Source organism: Typopeltis vanoorti, chromosome 7 (genome assembly GCF_054136105.1).
Source record: "Typopeltis vanoorti isolate ZY-2024b chromosome 7, IOZ_Tvanoo_1.0, whole genome shotgun sequence".
Classification (NCBI taxonomy): domain Eukaryota; kingdom Metazoa; phylum Arthropoda; class Arachnida; order Uropygi; family Thelyphonidae; genus Typopeltis; species Typopeltis vanoorti.
The window spans coordinates 156,048,607-156,067,695 of record NC_143555.1 but is presented as its reverse complement, the minus strand read 5'-3'; the positions used below and the strand labels follow the sequence as shown (position 1 = coordinate 156,067,695).

Here is a 19,089-nt window from a genome sequence, read left to right as displayed (position 1 = left end):
TGAACCATGCAGGCAAACTGATGGTGACTTCAAAAAGTTGCAGAAGTATATTTGTTTAGTGTCTATTGTCTAGACAGTGCAGTTACTTGAACTGTGCAAATGTGATGGATTATTTAGCTACATGGATTTAAGCAAATTAAATTAGTACTTGCAATTTTATAGGTTATATCTACAAACAACAGACAACATTAATATGAGAAATATTGTGTGCTTAAGGTACGGTGTGATGAATTGTGTGTGCGACAAAGAGGAACTCCTAGATGAGTCTGTGACTCCATGGGGATCTTAGGATAATAATAATAATAATTATTAGTGGTTTTAGTGCGTTAAACTACTAAAATGGTAAATAACTAAAATTCATTTAAATTTGTGTGGCTAAACAAATATATGGCAACACCGCTGTCTAAGAATAACCTATTCTATATCTCGACATAATTTGTTTATAAACTGCATGTATATAATGTATATGCAGTATTTAAGTATCTGAAGGAATAAGCATTTAGGTTGCTTTTATAGAAATATTTAGCATGCACAAAAATCTTTTTACCAATATTAAGCATATTAAATTAAGAGTTTTCAGTTTGTGACTTTCACTATTATGAGCACAAGCTACCACTCACATTGAGTCTGAGACCAGAAATTTGGCTGGCCAAAATTAGAGAGAGCATTTCTCTCTATTTCAGGTTCAACAGTTTTTAAGTTACAACAGATCTATGTCCACCCCATCAGGCTATAAGCAGTTTGTCCAATTACGCTACTTTACGAAGTTCCCATTGTAATTCATGACCTTGATTATTTCATGCACTTGTCCTTAGGTCGGTTTGTTGTTTGCATAATTAAAAATCAAGTTTACAATAGGGAAAGAAACTACAACTCCTTTCTCTTCTTAAATGAGACCAATCAGCTAAGCTAACCTTCACTTGAAAAAGCCTTTCTTGTTTGATATAAATTTTCCTCTCATCAGTGAGGAGAATCCTCTCCAGGTGTTTTCCAATCAAAGGGCATGCATTCTGTTTTTTCATTATTATATTATTATTATCCCAAGACCTCATGGCGTCAAAGACTCATCTGAGAGGTCCTTTTATCACACACACACACACACACACACACACACACACACACACACACACACACACACACACACACACACACACACACACACACAGTTCATCATACTGTGTCGTAAACAAGCTCAAACTCCTTGCAGACACCACACTCTCAGGCAAGGAATTCCAATCATTTACAACTCTGCACGAAAAAAACCTGCCTCTCACTCCCCTACTCACACCCTCTTTATACAATTTCCAGGGATGACCTCTGGTTCTTCCCTGATCTCCCACTTTTTTCTATAGAACATCTCCAGCATTGATCCTATAACAACCCCTTACCAACGTCGCTGAGGGATTGTTATCCATCAGACTCTGCAAATTACATCTTCTCAATTTTTCCTCATACCAGACATTCCAGAGTTCAGAAACTACCTTAGTCAGTCTCCTTTAGATCTTTCCAACATCTCTCCATCCTTCTGAAAACCAGGTGACCAAATCTGGGCACAATGGGGTTGATGATTGATAGAAACCTGAAATTTAGGGGACATATTGCAAAGGTGGCGAAGGTAGCACAGAGGATTGCTGCAATTACGAGAACGACACTAACCTGCAGAGATAAAAGGGTTATCATTCCATTGTATAAGTCTCTGATCAGACCACACTTAGACTATTGTTCTCAGATTTGGTCCCCAGGATTTGAAGGGGATAAATTAACTGTGGAAAGGATAAAGACGGATGACAAAGATGGTTTCAGGACTGTACAAGGATAGTTATGAGGATTGGCTGAGGGAATGTGTACTGCAGAGTTTGGTGGATAGAAGGAGAGGTGATATGATTGAGACTTTTAAACTGTTGAGAGGTGGTTACAGGGTTGACAGTGGGGAGTTCTTTTGCTTGGTTGAACAGCGGGAAGGAGTGATGACAAGAGGGCATCCCTGGAAGTTATGAAAGGAAACTGTGAGCAAGAGAGTGAGGAGTGGTTTCTTTGCATGGAGGGTGGTTGAACCATGGAATTCATTGCCTGATGGAGTGGTGAGAGCGAGACTGGTCAATGAGTTTAAGGAGTGGTATGATAGACTTTCTGTTTCTTAGGGGGGGGACCTCCCCTCGATGAGTCGACAGACTTTATGTTCTTAGGAAGGACCTCCCACGATGAGTCTTTTGACTCCATGGAGGCCTGAATAATAATAATAATAATAGTCCATGTGTGACCTAATCAAAGCCTTATACAATAGAACAAGAATCTTCCTACTTCTGCATGTCAGTGTCCTCTGCATCATTAAAGAAGTCTTTGTGTTGTCCTCTCAATTTTGGCAATGTGTCCCCTAAATTTCCTTATCCACTATCACCCCCAGATCTCTTATTTCCTCCACATCCAACAATATATCCTCACCAATCATAAATTCTGCATCCCATCTTTGTTTTCTAAATTTTAAAACCTTACATTTTGCAACATAGAACTTGCATCCCAATGTCCGAGCCAATCACTCAATTTATTCTAGTCTTTTTGTAAGGCCACAACATCTTCACTACTCTTCATGGTTTGTCCCAAGTTTGCATCAACTGTAAACAATTGAATATCTCCATCAAAATCTTCACCAATTTCATTAATATACAAGTTAAACAGTAATGGCCATAAAACAGACCCCCGAGGCACTCCACTAATGACTTTCCTTTTCCTGGATATCACTCAACTTGTTGACACCCATCAGATAGCCAGTCTCCAATCCAGTGCACTAATCTAATATCCAACTCCATCTGCTCTAGTTTGACAGTCAACTTATCATGAGGTACTCTATCATAAGTTTGCGAAATCCAAGTATATTACTGTGTATCCTTAAAACATGACCTCCCTTTAGCAAATTCATGCCGTCCATCAAAGATAATACCATTCTTCTCAACTCAACTCTGGATCCTAGTTCTCACAAGCTTCTCCAACAACTTCACCACAACACCTGACACACAGATAGACCTATAGATGATGTTGATTCTCGTAGACTATTTGGCCATATGGCTCTGAAACACTCCTCTCCTTCCTTACACACTTAAACAACCAACACGCCAGAATCAAGTTCACCCTGGAAAAAGAGGAAAACAACTGCCTCCCTTTCCTAGACACACTAGTCACCCGCCAGCCTGATGGAACTTTGGTTTTCTCAGTTTACAGAAAACCCACCCATACAGGCAGATACATCCACCAACAATCCCCCCCCCCCCCACAACAATATGGAGTGGTAAAAACACTACACAACAGGGCTAAACTAATCTGTTATAACGACATAGCCCTTAACACTTAACTAAATCACATCCTCAACACTTTCTCAGCCAAGTGTGCACCTGCCTTTTTGTAAGTTCCTTTAGAAAATGGCAATGTGACATTGCCGAAATATCGGAAATATCTATTAAAATATTATTTAATTTATATTCGGATCTACGTTGTTTCAATTCCCTAAGTTATTTAGAGATAGACCTATAGTTTGATGCTTGAGTTCAATCACTTCCTTTATGAAGTTTGCCCTCCTTCCACCCCTTAGGAAATTGACCAAGTGCAAGATTCGTATTAAAAAAAATATGTTAAAGCAGGTGTCAACTCCCTGGCACATTCCTTTAGAATATGCAGTGATATATTATCAAGTCCCACAGCCCTATTTACATCTAGTTTACTCAACTAGATCGTAACCAGTCTGGGTAGCAGCCCTTCCCGTAATGCATAGCTTTAAGTCCACAAGGAGATGTGCTTTGCACTATGGGAGATACTGAGACAAGGAGTGATGAGCGCTTGGTCCACCTTTACTATCAGTTGCCGCAGTCCTGAACTACTTCAGGTGCAAAGTTTGTTTGCCTACATTTGTATAAAGGATTAAACTAAATTTATTATCTTTCCCCTGCAATATGTTCTGCCATGGGAGGGCTGCAAGCTCATTCCGAAGCTTGTTATAGTTGACTAACGTGTAGTTCTGTATGTACCCCTTCTTAAGAGAGAAATCCAGAAATTTTGCAACCTCCCAAGTCAATACCACATGATTGCTCTCACCAATTGGAAGGTAATGAGGACACCTTACTTATGCATATATCCTCTGAACCAATGACCAGATCCAACACTCTCACACCACGTCCCTTCAGTTATGTGCTGTTTCAAGTAATTATCTCGTAGAAGATGTATGAGTTCCATTTCCTTTTTGCCACATGATATTTTCTCCTTCCAATTTATATCATCATAATTAAAATTCCCCATAATAATCACTAACCCTGCACTCATTGCACTAATTTGCTGATCCATGAATTCAATATCACCCCCTATACCCCCCCCCCTGGCCTATAGCTGCAACCGACTGTATATGTAGTTGCATTGGTCACTGTTTCAAACCAGACCACCTCAAATGAACTATCATCCATATGTCTATCATCTTGATATACTACTTTCTTTGGTTACAACTCATCAGCTATCATCTACAGTACTCCTAACCCCATTCTATCTTCTCTATCCTCCTTAAAAATACTGTACCCATCACAATCAATTCCATTGATCATATCTTCTGCTGACAGCCAAGTTTCACTAATGCCTACAACTTTTGGTGAGATTGCACTAACTAATGCCAAATATTCTTCCCTTTTATTTCGAATGCTTCTGGCATTGGTACACAAAAATTGCAGATTCCCTTTAGTTCTTGTACCAGCTTTAGAACTGATATTATTATTATTATTATTATTATTATTATTATTCAGGCCTCCATGGATTCAAAAGACACATCATGGGAGGTCTTTCCTAAGAAACACAAAGTCTATCAAGACTCATCGAGGGGAGGTCACCCTGAGAAACACAAAGTCTATCATACCACTTCATAAATGTATTCACCATTCTCTCTCCCGCCACTCCATCAGGCAGTGCATTCCATGGTTCAACCACTCTCCATGCAAAGAAACCAATCCTCACCCGCTTACAAACAGTTTCCTTTTGTAACTTCCAGGGATGGCCCCTTGTCATGACTCCTTCCCGCTGTTCAACCAAGCAAAAGGTGGATAACAAAGATGGTTTCAGGACTGTACAATGTTAGTTATGAGGATTGGCTGAGGGAATGTGGACAGCAGAGTTTGGTGGATAGAAGAAGGAGAGGTAATATGATTGAGACTTTTAAACTGTTGAGAGGTTATTACAGGGTTGACACTGGGGAGTTCTTTCGCTTGGTTGAACAGCAGAAAGGAGTGATGTCAAGAGGCCACTCCTGGAAGTTCCAAAAGGAAACTGTGAGGAAGAGGGTGAGGAGTGGTTTCTTTGCATGGAGGGTGGTTGAACCATGGAATGCATTGTTTGATGGAGTGGTGAGAGCGAGGACGGTCAATGAGTTCAAGGAGTGTGATAGACTTTGTGTTTCTTAGGAAGGACCTCCCACGATGAGTATTTTGACTCCATGAAGGCCTGAATAATTATAATAATAATAATAATGTCTCCTAAATTTCATATCACTAATTTCAGTAGTCCCATGCCGATTTTTATCCACTCTATTCTGCAATTTATTCTGCGAATAAGGATCAACAAATATACAATCACTGCTTATGTGTCTCCTTCTTACACTCAACCTTTTCAATTTTAGTTTCCCTGCCCAATTACCTCAACTTGTTCAAAAAACAGTAACCTCTTCAATCACTTATTAACTTCCATGTTCAGATGCAACCCATCTCTTGCATATGTTGCCTTTTTCCTTCAAACACACTCCAGACATCAACAAATTCCAGACCTCTTTTTTGCACATTCTTGCAATGATATCCTTCATTATCATCACTCATCAACTTAATTCATAATTGTCAAAATGAGGTAGCATACACACTATCCTCCATTGACATTTTTCTTCTTCATGATATCTAATAATGTTCTTAAATTTTTTGCTACCCGATTTATACTACCACGCAGGTCATTTGTACCCACCATAACTATCATCTTTCTGCGTCATGCCCTCTCTTTATTGCTAAAGCCACTCTCTATTGTTCCACAGCCAAGCACTCCTCAGGCATACTGCTCTCCATACACTTAATCATAGAATCACCATATAATTTACCACTCATAACTTCATTGAAGTCCAAACAAGCATCACTCACGGCCTCATTTTCTGAGCTATTCAGCATGACTCTCCAGTTTCACTGCTCAACGCTCTTTTACTTACTCCCTCACTCTCATGACATCTCGTTTCTTCTAAACCTCTTGTGCTTTCATTCTGTTTATTCCCAATCACTCTCATGCTATTTATTACTTCGTCAATCACCAAAGACTCTCTCATACTTAATCCTGTTCTAGTTACTTCAGCTAAAGTAATCTCCATGGTCCTAATTTCTCTATTCAAAACATTTAACTCAGTTTTAATTTTTGGAACCTCCTTATTGAGCACTTCCAGTTCCTCTTGCAGAAGATGAAGGTCACTTTTCATTTTCATGAACTCCTGCCGAAATTCTTCCGTTACGGTCCTGACATCTGCTTCCATTCCTAATCGTTCCAGCCTATCCCAACACTTCTCACATATATCGATGTTTTCATTATTCACATTTAGCCAAACAGTCCACAGATCCTTCACATTCTTCGAACGCATACATGTAGCAGTTTCTGCAACATATCCATTGTGAAAAATCCAATGCAGAGCCAGACTTTCGTATAGAAGTCCTCCGAGCCTATGATGTACGTCTCTTGTTGGACGCCATCTTTAGACGCTGAAGTAGCGAAACAGCAGCAAAAACACAATATATATAATAGAGTTTCAAACAATAACACCACTGAAGGACACTTGTATCCAACCAAAGCACAACTGCTGCACAATTTGAGACAAAAAGCCACACTATACTTTAATTTAAAAATATGTTTTCTATCATAACTCAACATGACAGCCACGTTCACCAGTGACACTGGCACCACAGTTTACAATAAGCGATTTGAAATGCACAATAAAGAGAGGAATCCTAGTCCTCTAAATTGAGGATTGAGCAAAGGATGATAATCTTTTTAAACTAAGAAGCATCTAAAGAAAAAGCATGATGGATTTCAACAGATATATTAGATGCATGTGAAATGCTGCCGCAATAAACACTAGAGATTTGGCTAGGAAAAGAACATAACAAATGATTAAAAGTGACAAATCTAAATCTGCAGCAGCTATAACTGAAACTAAAATAAAAAGCTAATGGGAGTTACACAAATTATTATTATTATTATTTTCCCAAGACCCCCCAAGGAGTCAAAGACTCATCTAGGAGGTCCTTTTGTTATACACACAGCTCATCATACTGTGCCTTAAACACACTCAAATTCTCTGCAGACACCACACTCTCAGGAAAGCCCAGATCACATTGACCAGTTTTATTTATACCTTTAATAATGAACGAATAGCAGCAGTAAGATAGAAATTTGAAAGTGTTCGTTTGTCAGAAATCAAAATATAGCCTAAAAGAAAGAATAACAGTCATTAAGCAACATTTTACAATAATTCAGAAAAGTTGATAAGACATAATAAAATTATTATTTGATAATTGCAGAGATGATGATGCATGCTAGTGTGTGTGTTGAGGACCCAAAATACACCACCAACAACAGGCATATTTGGTGAACAATATCAAAACAAAATAGCCATAAGGTAAGAGATCATTTTGAGTCTATGTGCCTGAAACATGGCTGGATGAGAATGACATCTTGATAGTAATAGAAATGGAGGGATATGATGTTTTTCGTGAAGATAGGAAAAGCAAGAAGGGAGAAGTGGTGCTAGTGATGATGATGATAGAAGGGAATTTTTGTCTGCACAAGGTTGAGATACAAGGGGAGGAAGGAAGTGGCAATAATTTTGAAGCATTAATTTTGTTAATTAAGCAGTAATTTTGAAATATTCGACAGGGTGTTGCTAGTGGCTAGGGAATGTGAAAGGTGGAGACAAAGAAATGTATAGGCAGCTTGGCTTACTAACAAAGGAAGAGTGACCATTATGGTTGATTTCAATTACAGTAATATTAATTGGAATGAAGATATAGTATCAGGGAATAAAGAGAATGAATTTCTCAAGTTCTTAAAGAACAACAATTTAGTTAATATGTAAGGGAGGGCACACAAGGGTTAAGAGTCTTAGATCAGGTTATATCATCAGAGGATGTGACTGTGAATGGCGTGTCTAATCCTCCTCCAGTTGGTGAGAGTGACCATGAGGTGATCACCTAGGTTGTGGCCAGTCATACGAGAACTTCTATAAAGAAGGGATATGTAGAATTACAAGACTGATAATGTTTGGAAATTTGGTAAGCAATGATGGGATGCAAAGTATACACTTGAGGGAGGAAACTTTAAAGGAGGAAGAAGAGATGAGAAATCTGGGAGTGGTTGTGGACAAGGATCTGAAATTTAGGGAACACATTGCAGAAGTTGTGAAGACATTACATCAGATAATGGCAATGATGTGTAGACATCATTGCCATTCTTCTTCTTTGAGTGCTATCTCCTATCGGAGGTCGGCGACCACCTTGGCAAATTTTGAGCGATTCTCAGCTATTCTGAGCAGTCTCTCAGAGTTCATACCAGTCCACTGTCTGATATCTGCCAGCCAAGATTTTCTTCGTCTTCCTTGTCCTCTTCTTCCATTTATCTTCTCTTTTACATGTCATTGCCATTGACATGTAGAAATGAAGAGGTTTATGTTTCCATGCACAATAAGGCCCCATATGGATTATTGTGCATGGATTTTGTCACCAAGTTTTCATGGTGACGATTACCTCCAGATCATTTACCTCAGGTTCCATATAAGCCTTTGCTCCTCTTGTTCCTGCAGTGTCTCCAACTGGATGATATAATCTTGCAAAGTGTTACTTGGTAATTCTACTATTTAGCTTAATTCAGTTATCTCCCTACCATTGGCATTCATTAAAATCCTTATTATTATTATTATATTAAGAGAGACATCTAGGGTTTTCAGGGACTCATCGAGGGAGACCACATACTACACACATATCAGTTGGCATACTTGTTCTTGAGTTCACATTACTTGCACACACACAACATCCAATGGCAGTCCATTCTAATCACGTACCACTCTATGAGAGAAAAATCTAAATCTCACCCCCTTCTTGACTGCATTCATTCTCAGCTTTCAAGGATGCCCTCTTGTCCTTTCCCTACCCTCCATAAAATGAAAAATTCCATCAACTGAAATCCTGTATGAACCTTTCAGAAGTTTGAGTCGCAATCATATCATTCCCATTTCTCCTGTTTGCTAGTGTTCTGCAGTCAATACATTTTTAATTTGTTTTCATAATTAGTATTCCACAATCCTGATATCATTTTTAACATTCTTCTTTGCACTGTCTCCATTGTATCAGAATCATAATGGAAACCATGAGACCAGCACTGCACACAATAGTCCAAGTGAGGTCTTCTCAAGGCCTCGTAAATAGGCAAAAGGATATCCTTATTTTTACATGTCAAAGTTTGTTTCAGCATTGCAATTATCTTTTGAGATGTATTGCAATATTTGCTACATGGCCCTTAATTTCAACTTCTTATCTACTTACACTGCAATATTCCTAGCCTGATCAGTTTCTTCCATTGTGCATTCCATTTCAACTAGGCAATGGATGCACAGGCACAGGGCCTAGGATGAAGAGGACCTGCAATGAGTATAAAAAAAAATAATGAATATTATATTTTCGTTTTCAGATTTTAGATTTCACTCCCATGGGGGGCCAGTTCTATAACATATTGGTTCTTCATCATCATCATCATACGTATCAAGGATTTAGGCCTAGCATGACCTGTTCTGGCCTTAGAAGTCATTGTTGAATCGTTTAAGAGGACGTCCTGGTTTTCTTTTTCCTAATTGCTTGTACTTTAAGGCTTGCTTTGGTAATCTTTCTGTTTTTGTGCTTTGAACGTGTTCCATCCATTTATGTTTATATTTTTTAATTTTTTCTACTACTGGTTCTTGATTTAATTCTTTCATAATTTCTTCGTTTCTTTTGTGATCAAATGGGGTATACTTTGCAGTTTTTCTCATAAACTTCATTTCTGCTGTTGTTAATCTTTGTTTGTCTTTTTGTTTTATTGTCCAGATTTCGCTTCCATACATTAAAACTGGTAGGGCTGATGTATTGTATACTTTTAGTCTGGTTTGTTTTTGAACTAGGTTTGGTTTAAATATAGAGTTAATTACACCTGTTATTTTTAACTATTTTGCAATTTTTATGTTTATATCTTTTTCATTTTCATGTGATCATACATCCTAGGTAGTTAAATGAATTCACCTGTTCTGAGATCTTTTTATCTATTACTATTTTAGTTCTTGCTGGATCTTGTCCTTTAAAGGCCATAGTTTTTGATTTTTCTGTTGATATTATCATACCATAATCTTTGGATATCTCATTTAGATTTAAAATAGCTTTCTGTAAGTTATCTTCAGAATTTGTAATTATTATTTGGTCGTCGGCAAAGAGGAGAGTGTTTAAGTTAACTGTAGGTGAGAGTTTAATTCCTTGATGTAAATTTTTACTCCATTTTATTATTATTTCATTTAAGTAGATATTAAAAAGAGTTGCTGAGAGGGGACATCCCTGTCGGACCCTTGGTTTATCTCTCTTGTATATGATAGCTCGTGCTTTAATCTTATTTGTATTTGATTATTTTCATATATACTTGTGATAGCTTTTAGGATATTATTTGGTATTTGTCTTTCTTTTAATATGTTAAATAATATGTTTCTTTTAACTTTGTCAAATGCTTTTTCAAAGTCAATAAATGCAATATATGTTTCTAAATTATATTCTCTTCTTTTCTCTATTATTAATTTTAGGCAAAAGGCTGGGTCTATACATGATCGTCCTTTTCTAAATCCGTTCTGTACTTCTAGAATAAAGTTTTCGGAATATTTCATTAGTTTATTATTTAAGATTCTGCTATATATTTTGTAACAGGAATTTAGTATACTGATACCTCTATAGTTTTTAGGGTCATCTCTATTACCTTTCTTAAAGATAGGAATCACAACATTTTGGTTAAAGTTAAAAATTAACAGATCTATTTCTATAGTTTTTTTTTCCAAAAAAAAAAAAAAAAAAGGAGTTTTGAGGAGTATTTAAGGAGTTTTGACTCCACAGGTGTTAATAATAATTTATATTGAAGTCCACACGTTGATAAAGTAGGTCAAATCAAAAATGAAATTGGCTAATGCCTTTTATTCCGTATGGGGAGTAGGCAAGACCTGTTAACCCTGTCTAGCTTGTGGAGATGCAGTGGACAGGTAGAATTTTTTCCCCCTTTGAAATGATTTTTTTTTTTTTGCTGGTATTGATTTCTGTGGAAAATTTTTTACTATTTCTAGTGTTATTGAGATTTTATAATAACTTATATGGCTGAATGGAAGGTGAAACTTAAAGGACATGCAGTGTGGGATGAAAGGCCCACAAACAATTCTTACACTCAGAGAGTACCCAATTTCCTGTTCATTGTATATTGGCTCCTTGCAGTCATGATCTTGCAAAGTAAGTGGCAAATGGATTATTCATCAGCTGATTCGGATACCTCCTGATGCATTAGCATCAGGTTATGTGCCATCTAGCAACTACTACATCTTCAAGGATATAGCAGTAAAACTATTGAATCAGGAGAGACTGGAATTCCTACAATTTCTCTGTCATGCCCATGAGACTGTCATCCTCATGATATAAGAAAAGGATTGTGATATAAAGGGGAATCCTGCTCTAGGCAACATAAATGGAAATAGCCACTTCAGACCTCAAATATGTTGTTTTGGTGACAATACTTGCCAGCATCCCATTTGTGGAAATTTCCACAAATAAGGTGTGGCTTATTTCCACACCTTATTTGTACTCTAAGTTTTATTCTGTGCTCTAAAAATTCTATTTATTCTGTGCTCTAAAAAGGAATAATTTTTCTGTGATTTTCTTTGGTTCCTAATACTTCTCTTATATTCTCATTTCTTCTTCCTTATTATCGTTTTCGCTTTCATAGTCCTCATCTTATTATTCTCATGGAAATGCTCTCGACCTCTAATTTTATACTTTTGCCATGACTACTTTTGATGTACTTATTTGATTCCTCTATTCATACCTCTTCTTAAACTCATTCACTGTATGAGCACTCACGAACACTTTTGGCAACTTATTCCACTCATTCATGACTCTCCAACCAAAAAACCTTGTCCTTCACACTCTTACTGAACACACCCCAACACAGTTTCCAGGGGTGAGTTCTTTTTTTTTCTCCCTTCCCTGCCTGTTATGTATTGAAAATTTTCTTTTATATCAATCTTACAGAACCCCTTTTGTAACTTATATATATTTCTATCATGTCACTTTCAGGGTAAATATTGTTGAGCAACTTCATTCTCAACAACATCTACCCCATATTAGTGTTACAGGGGAAAAAAGAATGGATCTAACTTTCTTGGCTACTTTCATTACAAGGCAAATTGAGTTTGCCTTGTAATGAAAGTAATGAAATTGGACCACTATGTGTTTAGTTTACTATAAGATCACACACACACACACATACAGAGGCAGATATGTTCATACCCCTTCATATCACCATCCATTTTCTATCTACCTCTGAATGAAGGCTTCCCCCCCAAAGTCTTTTATTCAGCCCTATCTTGAGCTTTTCTATGCAGCTGAGTTCCAGATAACGCTTTAATTTCATCCTCACACTGTCTCTTGTCTTCCTGTAGCTCTCTTTCCATCAGCCATCGTTTTGCAGGCATGTGCAAGGAAACTGGCAGTCTCTCTGACTAGCCTCTTTAATTTACGTCTCGACTCTGGTAGAGTTCTAAGGAAGTGGAAAGAGAGCAAAATAATTCCATAAAAAAATAAGGCATTTGACAGACAAGTCAAATGAACATGTCTTTGACTGATATGTTGTCAAAGTCGACATGTCCATTTAACAAAGTCAAAGACATGTCAATCAGCATGTCTTTGACTTTGGACCTCTGTTAAACATATTAGAACAAATGGGGATAGATCACAATAGAAGAAGAAACATGATACTGGTTATGTCGATATATCGATAAGAGGATGGCTGTTGGACAGATATCGAAAAAGTAGTATACAGAGGAACAAAGCTCGGGCAAAAGCAGGTGAGTAGTTTTGTGTCGCAAGGTTCTGTGCTAGGACTACTGCTGCTTAATATGTACATAAATATATAGGAAATAACCTGAAAAGAAATAATCAGTTATTCGCTGATGATGGAAACTTAGGTACAGTAATCAATCAAGGCAATGTGGAGAGCTTTCAGGATGATTTAAATAGGCTGTCAGTATAGGGAAAATATAACTGAGGCTGCAGGGAAGAAGACAGAAAGAGGAAAAATAGTGTGCGTGTCACCTAGGTATGATAATGATGAGCTGAGCAGAAGAGCGGTGATATTGAATGGCATAATAGCGAGAATGCATTACAAGAGAGGACTGATATATGTGGATGCTTGGAGTGTGTTTGAGGAAAGAGAAGAATTGTATGCGAGAGACCGCTTACATTTGAATGAGGAAGGACATAGGCATCTGAAGTGATTGCTGTTCTAAACGAGTCATTGTGTCCCAAGGAGGATGATAGCAGGGGAGGCCTCTTGTGTGAGTGGATACTTGGGAGAAGGGAAACGACATCAGGTAACACTGAGCCCAGTGGAGTCTAGAAGGAATAATGCTGGGTATAGAAACAATGGCATTTATATGCTTTATACTAATGACAGGAGTATCCGGAATAAGGGAGAGGAATTAGTGGATGCAGATAGCATCAGCCTGGCCAAAAATTAATGGGATCACTGAGACGTGGTTGACAGAAGGGGATATAATAACATGAATAGAAGTCGCTGGGTACAGCATTTTTCGTCAGAATAGGAGGGGAAAGCTTGGTGGTGGTGGGGTACTGCTTATGATAAGTGATGACCTATGTCCTCTAAGAGTGGAGGCTTTGGAAGGAAGTGAGACAAATGATTTTGAGAGCATATGGTGTGAGGTAGAGGTAGGCAAGACAGGATATTTAGTGGGGTGTTGCTACAGACCCAGGAGCACAGAGGATGAGGACCAGGAGATGTTTAGACAGTCAAGTTTGGCAAGTGCAAGAAGAATGATTGTTATGGGAGATTTTAACTACAGTTGTATAAATTGGAGAGAGGAAGATGCATGTAGCAATAGGGGAATGGAATTTCTAGAATTCTTGAGGGACAAATGTCTTAGACAACATGTAACAGAGGGAACAAGAGGTTCAAAAGTTTTGGATTTGGTTATAGCATCAAAAGAGTTGATAATAACTGAGATGACATCTCTCCCACCAGTTGGAGAGAGTTACCATATGGTTTTGACTTGGAAAATGAATAGACATGCAGGAGTATTAAAGAGATGGGAACTTATGCGGAATTATAAAGCAGGTGATTATAATAGTCTTAGATGTCAACTTCGGGAAGTTTTATGGAGGGAGAAATTGGAAGGCCGGGATATCATTAGTGCGTGGGAAATTATGAAAGAATATTTGTTAGCAGTAATGGTAAGTTGTATACCACGAGTCATGAAGAGAACACAATTTGAAGTTAAGTGGATGACAAACAATATTAAACAGGAATTACATGCGAAAAAGAGGCTATGGAAGAGATATAAGGAGACAGGTGAAGAGAAGATGCATGAAGAATATAAGACACAGGCCAGAAGAGTGACTAGTGTGGTAAGGAAAGCGAAACTGGAATATGAGAGGAGATTGGCCCTAAGATCCAAAGAAAATCCTAGGGAATTTTTTAGCTATGTGGCCAGTAGGAGGAGAAATGACTGTGGAAGAATGATATTGTGGGATAAAAATGCGAATAGAATGACTGATGCAGAGGACATAGGGGAATTGTTCAATGAACACTTTATTGGAGTATTTCATCCTAGAGGAGTCAGTTTTAATGCTAGAGGGATAGGGCTGGTTCGAGGTTTAGATGTACAGGAGGAGAGTGTGTTTCAGATACTGAGTACTCTGGATGTCAGTAAAGCTTTGGGACTGGATGATATTTCACCAAGAGTTTTGAGAGAATGTGCTAGGGAACTGACAGTGCCTTTAACCTGGCTTTTCAGTGAAAGTCTGGCTGCAGGAAAGGTGGCCAGGGAATGGAAGGAAGGTAAGATAGTGCCATTGCATAAGGCTGGTAACAGACTGGAAGTGTCTAATTATAGGCCAGGCTGTGTGTCATCAGTAGTTGTTAAGATCTTGGAGAAAGTAGTGAGGGACCGTATACAGCATTGGGCAGATGAGGGTAATGTTATCAGTGAGAGTCAACATGGATTTGTGAAAGGGTGCTCTTGTTTTAGCAATATGCTAGCCTTTTATAATAAAGTTACAAGAACGTTAGATATGGGAAAAGCATATACTGCTATTTTCTTAGACTTAGAGAAGGCATTTGACAGGGTGCCACATGATAAGCCGATATTTAAGTTGCATCACATTGGTCTGGATGTCAGATTGGTAAACTGGATTCAGGATTGGCTGTCTGATAGGTATCAGAGAGTTGTGTATGGTGGAGCAGTTCAAGGAGGCAGAGGGTTACAAGTGGGGTCCCACAGGGCTCAGTACTAGGAACTGTATTGTTTAACCTTTATATCAATGACATTGCCAGGGGACTGCAAGGGGATATTCAGTTGTTTGCAGATGATGCGAAGCTGGGAAGGATTATTAGTAATAGTGCAGATGTGGTACCCCTGCAAAAGGATTTGAATAAGCTAGATAGATGGGCAAATGAATGGCGGTGTCAGTTTAATGCAGCAAAATGTAAGGTCTTGAGGTTTGAGAAACATCGATGGGATGCTGCATTCTCTGTGGGAGGAGTTATATTGGAGGAAGTAGGGGAGACAAGAGATTTGGGGTTGATGATTGATAGAAACCCGAAATTTAGGGGACATATTGCAAAGGTGGTGAAGGTAACCCAGAGGATCGTTGCAATTATGAGAAATAAACTGACCTGCAGAGATAAAAGGGTTATCATTCCATTGTATACGATCCTCAGACCACACTTGGACTATTGTTCTCAGATTTGGTCCCCAGGATTTGAAGGGGATAAATTAACTGTGGAAAGGATACAAAGACGGATGACAAAGATGGTTTCAGGACTGTACAAGCATAGTTATGAGGATCGGCTGAGGGAATGTGGACTGCAGAGTTTGGTGGATAGAAGAAGGAGAGGTGATATGATTAAGACTTTGAAACTGTTGAGATGTGGTTACAGGGTTGACACTGGGGAGTTTTTTCGCTTGGTTGAACAGCGGGAAGGAGTGATTACAAGAGGCCATCCCTGGAAGTTACAAAAGGAAACTGTGAGAAAGAGGGTGAGGAGTGGTTTCTTTGCATGGAGGGTGGTTGAATCATGGAATGCATTGCCTGATGGAGTGGTGAGAGCGAGAATGGTCAATGAGTTTAAAGAGTGGTATGATAGACTTTGTGTTTCTTAAGGTGGGGGGGAACTTCCCTCGATGGATCTTGACAGACTTTATGTTCTTAGGAAGGACCTCCCATGATGAGTCTTTTGACTCCATGGAGGCCTGAATAATAATAATAATAATAATAATAATGAACATTAGTTTAATATGGAAAAATGCAAAGTTATGCATTTTTGGATAGATTGCAAGCTCTCTACCACATTTATGGAACTGTACTCCAGGAAATAGATGTAAAGCTAGGGACGGAGAGACAGTTTAAGTTTAGAGGACATATTACTAATGTTGCTAAGGTAGCTCATAAGATTATTTGGCTATTGAGGAACACACTAACAATTAGAGAAAAGGAAGTTATTATTCCTCTTTATAAGTCCTTGATACATCCACATCTGGATTACTGTGCTTAAGTCTGGTCTCTTGGATTTCTTGAGGATGAGGAAGTGGTGAAGAGGATTCAAAGGTGAGTGACCAAGATAGTGAGTTATCTGTGGTATATGCCCTATGAGGATTGATTGAGGGTGTGTATGGACTGTAGAAATTGGTTGACAGGCATAAAAGAGTGGATATGATAGAAACATTTAAGTTACTTAAAGGGTGTTATAGGATTGATACAAGGGAAATGTTTCAGCACTTGGCTAGAAGGGGGCAGAACAAGATGCCATCCTTGGAAGTTGAGTAAAAGTGTGGTTAGTAGGGGTGTGACGACTGGGTTTTCTACTGGGAGAGTTAGCATTACAAACAAAGCACTAACAACTAACTCTGGCAACCCATCCCATTTGTGAATAAATGGAATCGGTTGTCAGAGTCGGTTGTTAGTGCTTTGTCTGTTAAGGTTCAAGGAGAGGTATAGACCATGTGGAATTGTTTGGATCTCCTGTAATGAGTCTTCAGACTCCATGGAGGTGCCTGGTCAGTAATAATAATAATAATTTCTGGGATACCATTCAGATATCAACTTTGTCCATTTTTGAATCTTCCGTCTTGCAAATATGTGTCCTTTGCCATTTGGATCTTTTAATGGCTGTTATAATGTTTCTCACCCTAGTGACTATGAGTTAGCTCTGATCCAAGTACTGCACTTTCTATCTAGAATGTTTTTGTTTTTTTTATCTCATGGTATTATTGCACCAGATATTCATACAAGTTAGTAAATGCAGTGGTGATGCTTCCTTAATATTACAGATTTTTCAGAAGAAGATATTACAGAAGTCTTTTTCACCATTGCTAAACTTGATTGGTCTTGTGTGGCCAGTCTTCGGGTGAGAAATCATGGTAGTGGCACAGCTATTAAACTTGGAGTTGATGGTAGCTACTGGTTTTTCTGCTGAATACCAGTGGTGAGGCATGTCCTGGAGAGTCATTCTTTTTACGTTTTCTTTTTGAGTAGTTTTAAAGAAATCAAAATCTGTGGTATCTCTTGATGTTGCAGCCTAGCTTGCAGGGCTGCTAAGGAATCTGTGCAAAATATAAATTCCTTTGGGTTTTGTTTATTCAAATGTTGCAGTGCTGTGTTAATGGCTATTAATTCTGCATGATATGAGTTGCATCCTATACTGTTGGTTGTTTTTAGCTCTGTATTTTGATAGCCATAGATGAGTATGCCACTCCCAGAATTGCCATTTAGATTTTTGGAGCCATCTGTATAGATCTTTATTGAGTCAGGTCCATATTTCATTATTTTTGAAAGAGTTAATGATCTCAAGATTTCAAGGTTTTCTAGGCTTTTTTCCTAGTGTTTCCCTATTTCAAAATTAATAACTATATTTTTCCTCTTTTGATTTGGAGGAAATGCTGGGTAGTTGGCTATTTTATTTGGACAATCCAAGGGAATTTTATTTTCCATGATTTTATGCATTGCCGATTTTTTCTTTATTCTGTGATGTGTAAGGTTGGCTCTTTTTTCTACAAATTTTCTTTCCACCTAATTTTTTAAAGAACAAGGTTGGATTCGATTTCTGCTATTTTTCCAGGAGTTGTATTCCTTAGTCCACATATGCAGGTGAAAAGACGTACTGTCAGAGAGCTCCTGAGAGATTTGTGATTTTTGTTGATTTATTAAGTATTTTCTTAGATTTAATTGTGTATTTTTAGTATATTATTGTAGTTTTATTAGTGTAGTTTTTGTACTAAAGTGTTTTATAACATAATTTCAGAGAAATTATTAGTGTTTACTATTCATGAAAATGGCGCCAAAAACTCTTCGTAACAAGGCAGTGACTAAAGCTAAAGTTGCTACTGAGGAGAGTGTTTATCCTGAACAAAAACACTGCTTCAGTGATGATAATAATTTATCTGAGGATACGCTGACATTAGAAATAGCTCGGTTAAAAGAAATTATTAGGAAATTGACCAGGGAATTGGAAAATGTGGAAAAACATTTGTTTAAACTTCGACAGGATAAGAAAAAAGGATGAGAACTACAACAGGCAGGAAAATACTGAACTTGGTAATCAAAATATTGATAACAACAAGGTAAGTCTGTTAATATCTAAAAAAAAAGAGGTAATATGGTATGGTGACTCAATTTTAAAATTTGGCTTTGCCGAAGGAGTCACCACTTCTAGTTTCCTGGGAGCAAAAATTAAAAATATGACAAACGTAATTGAAAACCAAAAACG

General features: G+C 37.9%; 1 protein-coding gene across 2 annotated transcripts in view; it reads left to right on the top strand.

Annotated features, from left to right (window-relative positions):
* The window catches only part of LOC150105231 (spondin-1-like), a 716,059-nt gene that overhangs the window by 490,854 nt on the left and 206,116 nt on the right, over window positions 1-19,089 (top strand). The gene's annotated exons all lie outside the window — the stretch shown is intronic.